This window comes from Hyla sarda, chromosome 5 (assembly GCF_029499605.1).
Source record: "Hyla sarda isolate aHylSar1 chromosome 5, aHylSar1.hap1, whole genome shotgun sequence".
In the NCBI taxonomy this organism is placed as follows: domain Eukaryota; kingdom Metazoa; phylum Chordata; class Amphibia; order Anura; family Hylidae; genus Hyla; species Hyla sarda.
Window position 1 is genome coordinate 363,408,733 of NC_079193.1, and position 6,529 is coordinate 363,415,261.

Genomic DNA, 6,529 nt, shown 5'->3' on the forward strand with positions numbered 1-6,529 from the left:
ACCCCATATACACTGTACACATCCCCCTCACACCCCATATACACTATACATACACTATACACATCCCCCTCACACCCCATATACACTATACACATCCCCCCTCACACCCCATATACACTATACACATCCCCCTCACACCCCATATACACTGTACACATCCCCCTCACACCCCATATACACTATACACATCCCCCCTCACACCCCATATACACATCCCCCCTCACACCCCATATACACTATACACATCCCCCCTCACACCCCATATACACTATACACATCCCCCCTCACACCCCATATACACTATACACATCCCCCCTCACCCCATATACACACTGTACATACACTATACACATCCCCCTCACACCCCATATACACTGTACATACACTATACACTGTACATATTCCCCTCACACCCCATATACACTGTACATACACTATACACATCCCCCTCACGCCCCATATACACTGTACATATACTGTACACATCCCCCCTCATACCCCATATACACTGTACATATACTGTACACATCCCCCTCACACCCCATACACACTATACACATCCCCCTCACACCCCATATACACTGTACACATCCCCCTCACACCCCATATACACTATACATACACTATACACATCCCCCTCACACCCCATATACACTATACACATCCCCCTCACACCCCATATACACTATACACATCCCCCTCACACCCCATATACACTGTACACATCCCCCTCACACCCCATATACACTATACATACACTATACACATCCCCCTCACACCCCATATACACTATACACATCCCCCCTCACACCCCATATACACATCCCCCCTCACACCCCATATACACTATACATACACTATACACATCCCCCTCACACCCCATATACACTATACATACACTATACACATCCCCCCTCACACCCCATATACACATCCCCCCTCACACCCCATATACACTATACATACACTATACACATCCCCCTCACACCCCATATACACTGTACACATCCCCCTCACACCCCATATACACTATACATACACTATACACATCCCCCTCACACCCCATATACACTATACACATCCCCCCTCACACCCCATATACACATCCCCCTCACACCCCATATACACTATACATACACTATACACATCCCCCTCACACCCCATATACACTATACACATCCCCCCTCACACCCCATATACACATCCCCCCTCACACCCCATATACACTATACACATCCCCCCTCACACCCCATATACACTATACACATCCCCCCTCACACCCCATATACACTATACACATCCCCCCTCACACCCCATATACACTGTACACATCCCCCTCACACCCCATATACACTATACACATCCCCCTCACACCCCATATACACTATACACATCCCCCCTCACACCCCATATACACTATACACATCCCCCCTCACACCCCATATACACTATACACATCCCCCCTCACACCCCATATACACTATACACATCCCCCCTCACACCCCATATACACTATACACATCCCATATACACTGTACACATCCCCCTCACACCCCATATACACTGTGCACATCCCCCCTCACACCCCATATACACTATACACATCCCCTCTCACACCCCATATACACATCCCCCCTCACACCCCATATACACTATACACATCCCCCCTCACACCCCACATACACTATACACATCCCCCCTCACACCCCATATACACTATACACATCCCCCCTCACACCCCACATACACTATACACATCCCCCCTCACACCCCATATACACTATACACATCCCCCTCACACCCCATATACACTGTACACATCCCCCTCACACCCCATATACACTATACATACACTATACACATCCCCCCTCACACCCCATATACACTATACACATCCCCCTCACACCCCATATACACTATACACATCCCCCCTCACACCCCATATACACTATACACATCCCCCTCACACCCCATATACACACTGTACATACACTATACACATCCCCCCTCACACCCCATATACACACTGTACATACACTATACACATAACCCCTCACACCCCATATACACTATACACACACTATACACATCCCCCTCACACCCCATATACACTATACACATCCCCCCTCACACCCCATATACACTATACACATCCCCCCTCACCCCAGCAGGTGCCATCCTTCCCTGCACTGGCTCCAGTCATCCTCCCTGCGGCACCTGCAGCTCCCCCCTCCCCCGGCGGTCATGGCTGAATGCAGGGTCCTGTTACCTGGTCGCTCGGGGCTGACGCTGTTCGGGGGGCTCCGGCTCCTCTCCGCTGTCTCTTCTCTGATTTCTGCTGTAGAGAAGCTTCCGGGTTGGTGAATCTGAGCGTCAGGGGCTGAGATCTGCTGAGAGCGGCTACTGAGAAATATCTCTATAAAAGGAAGAGACACATGATGGAGGAAGAGGAAGCTCACCTTCCCCAGCCTCCCCCTCAGTGCTGCAGGATGTGGCAACTCAGGGGTTAATGCTGGGCTGGGAACAGGTGGGCATCATGCCCTATAGACCCACAGAATAGGCACATTAAGAATTCCCAGACAGTGCCCCTGGGATAATGGATTGCATCTCATACATGTGTGCCCCAACTTGTGACTCTACAGCTGCTGCAGAACTACAAGTCTCAGCATGCCTTCATGTGTCAGGGCATGTTGCAGAGTTGTAGTTTTATAACAGCTGGAGTCACAACTTGTTAGGTCACCCTGAACAATAATCCATCTTTGGTTATGTCTGAGAAGAGACATCAGGGAGATTCTGACATATACCTGACATGATACACCCCCCCCCCCCCAGACTAGACCCCTAAACTAATCCAAACCCTAGACCAGACCCCTAAACTTATCCAAACCCTAGACCAGACCCCTAAACTAATCTAAACCCTAGACCAGACCCCTAAACTTATCCAAACCCTAGACCAGACCCCTAAACTAATCCAAACCTCAGACTAGACCCCTAAACTAATCCAAACCCTAGACCAGACCCCTAAACTTATCCAAACCCTAGACCAGACCCCTAAACTAATCCAAACCTCAGACTAGACCCCTAAACTAATCCAAACCTCAGACTAGACCCCTAAACTAATCCAAACCTCAGACTAGACCCCTAAACTAATCCAAACCTCAGACCAGACCTATAAACTAATCCAAACCTCAGACCAGACCCCTAAACTTATCCAAACCCTAGACCAGACCCCTAAACTAATCCAAACGTCAGACTAGACCCCTAAACTAATCCAAACCTCAGACTAGACCCCTAAACTAATCCAAACCTCAGACCAGACCCCTAAACTAATCCAAACCTCAGACTAGACCCCTAAACTAATCCAAACCCTAGACCAGACCCCTAAACTTATCCAAACCCTAGACCAGACCCCTAAACTAATCCAAACCTCAGACTAGACCCCTAAACTAATCCAAACCTCAGACCAGACCCCTAAACTAATCCAAACCTCAGACTAGACCCCTAAACTAATCCAAACCCTAGACCAGACCCCTAAACTAATCCAAACCCTAGACCAGACCCCTAAACTAATCCAAACCCCAGACTAGACCCCTAAACTAATCCAAACCCCAGTCTAGACCCCTAAACTAATCCAAACCCTAGACCAGTCCCCTAAACTAATCCAAACCCTAGACCAGACCCCTAAACTAATCCAAACCCTAGACCAGACCCCTAAACTAATCCAAACCCCAGACTAGACCCCTAAACTAATCCAAACCCCAGACTAGACCCCTAAACTAATCCAAACCCCAGACTAGACCCCTAAACTAATCCAAACCCTAGACCAGACCCCTAAACTAATCCAAACCCCAGACCAGACCCCTAAACTAATCTAAACCCTAGACTAGACCCTAAACTAATCCAAACCCCAGACCAGACCCCTAAACTAAAAGGCCATGAGCAGACAACATTATCCAATACAGACCAGACCCCCTAAACTTATACTTATCCCAGACAAGGCTTCCTAAACTAATGCAAACCCCAGACCAGACCCATAAATTAAAACAGACACTCTAAACTAATACACATTCCAGACCTCCTAAACCAGTGGTCTCAAACCTGCGGACCTCCAGATGTTGCAAAACTACAACTCCCAGCATGCCCGGACAGCCAACGGCTTATTTATTGCGGGATGAGCTGTACTTTTTTCTATTGGTATCATTTTTATACGTGCTACTTTTTGATCTTTTTTATTCCGCTATTTGTACCAAAATTGGCAAATTTTGCGCTTTTTTAATTTTTTTTTTTTTACGGCGTTCACCATGCAGGATAATTTACATTACAGTTTTATAATACACGTCATTACGGCCATGGCCTCGGCAGCTGCGGCGAGACTCCGGCTGTGATTGATAGCTGGGTCCCGCCGCCGATCACCTACGCTGCCCGCGGCAGTGCAGGAGATCGCTAGGACATATGCATACGTATGCAAACGTGTCTGGTGCTGGGACGTATGCGTATGTCCTATAGCAGGATGGTGTTAAACAGACTATGTCACCGCCACTTTAAATCAGTGAGGTGCAGTAGCTGCCGGGACTGACGAGTGACTTTCTGCGCGTTGCGGCGAGGAGCAGAGCGGAAGGAACGCAGAAAAGGATGTTGTTCAGACCCACCGAGATGATGCCTGAACCTGAGAACCTGGAGACACAGACCAGATACAAAATACAATAGCACAGTGGGGATCAGAGTCAGGAGGGGGGGGGGGATGGGCACAGGGGCTGGTAAAGAAGGTATTAAAATGGCAATAAAGGGAGGAATGATGTGGCTCAGGGGCCGATCAAGGAGGAGTAATAAATTAGCACAGAGGGTAATAAAAGGGGGTGAATGAAATGGGAGAGGGGGAATGAAATGAGAGGATCGGGGGGGGGGGGGATGATGTGATGAAGTGGCACAGAGAGGGATTCAAAGGGGGGGGGGAGGAATGAAGTGGCATGGGAGCATTAAAAGGGGAAATGAAGTGGCACAAGGGGAGGTCAAGGGTGGGAAAGAAATGGCACAGGGGGGTAGCAGCCACATTTCTAATGCTTATACTGAAAACTGGTATCACATTGTGTGTCGTAGGATGCGCCACGTGATATGGGCAATGGCGAGGGGTGTATCACCAAACTATGCACTAAAAGGGTGTCACCGGCATGAACAGTTAGGAAAGCTCTGCCTTAAACAATCAGTGGGTTCTGCTATTTGAAAACGTGTATGGGGTCCTTTGTTATGACCCCCTGTTATCTTATCTGCGGGAGAGGAGAAGGCGTTTGGGTACCCAATAAGGGTAGAAAGCCCATGAATATGTTTGACGTATACACCGGATGCTTTCCCAGCATGTAAAACAAAGGTGCACTACAAATCCAATGTGAACACACCCTTATGCAATATAGCGCTACTTTATATTCTGCATTGAAATTAAAGCGGAAATTCAGGAGTGTGGATGGGAGTGTGGAATCCCTGAGAAGTCTATGGGCTTTAATTTGAGGTGGAATTCTGAAAGAGGCAATTCTGCCACGTGACTAGACCCTTCACGTTCACACACGCGGATTTACAGCGGATTTTACGCTGCAAATCCGCTGGCGAAGGCCGCTCTATGGTGGCTTTATATGTGCCTGCAGGTAGCGGCAATACACCGCTACTAACAGGCACACTGCAGCGATGTGCGAGTCGCAGTATACTCGCACATCACTGGAGCTCTCTGCCTGGCTCAGAGCAGGGAGGGCGGTTGCGATGTGCGGGTACGCAGCGCACATCGCTGCACTGTGTCTGCTCGTAGCGGCGTATTGCCAGCATACAGCGGGGCCTTCACCAGCGGATCGGCAGCTAAATCCGCGCGTGTGAACCTACCCATAGGGATCCGCCGTTATGAGCAGACACACAGGGGAAGAGTTATCAAAACCTGCCTGTGCAGAGGAAAAGTTGCTGAGTTGCCCATAGCAACCAATCAGATCGCTGCTTTCATTTTTAACAAGGCCTTTGTAAATTGCAAGAAACGATTTGATTGGTTGCTATGGGCAACTGGGCAATTTTTCCTCTGCACAGTTTTTGATAAATCTCCCCCTAGGCAACTGCTTTCGGCCATAGAATTGAATGGGGTCCGATTCGCCCATAACAGTATACGTCAGCATCCTGTTTTCGGCACGATGCCGGCGGATGCGATTAATGGGGGCCAAAATGTAGTGTGTTCCTACCCTAAATCTCCCCTTAGCTGAATCTGTTCGACCATAGAAAACAATAGGGTCTGCTGTTCCCCACTACACTATACCTTGGCATCCTATATTGGCGCGATGCTGATACCTGTGATGGAAAGTGAAAACGCAGCGTGAACGCACCCTAAAAAAACGTGAGAAAACCGCTGGGAAATCACCAGAGCGACGGCTTCACAGCTGTCCATGTAATCCTGGAATCTCATAAAGCATGCGGCTGCATCTAATGGGTTAATAATGGATCAGCTTGATCATCAGAACCTGGACCTCCCAGAAGCTGGTGGATCCAGGTGAGGTGGATCCAG

General features: G+C 48.7%; 1 protein-coding gene across 2 annotated transcripts in view; it reads right to left on the reverse strand.

Annotated features, from left to right (window-relative positions):
- Positions 1-2,393, reverse strand: part of CYRIB (CYFIP related Rac1 interactor B) — a 168,183-nt gene extending 165,790 nt beyond the window's left edge. Inside the window, exon 1 of one of the 2 annotated variants that reach the window (XM_056522752.1) lies at positions 2,270-2,393. The gene's annotated coding sequence lies outside the window, so the exon portion shown is untranslated. The remainder of the gene's footprint in view (positions 1-2,269) is intronic. The other variant, XM_056522751.1, reaches the window with a different exon arrangement.
- Between the last annotated feature and the right edge of the window lie 4,136 nt (positions 2,394-6,529).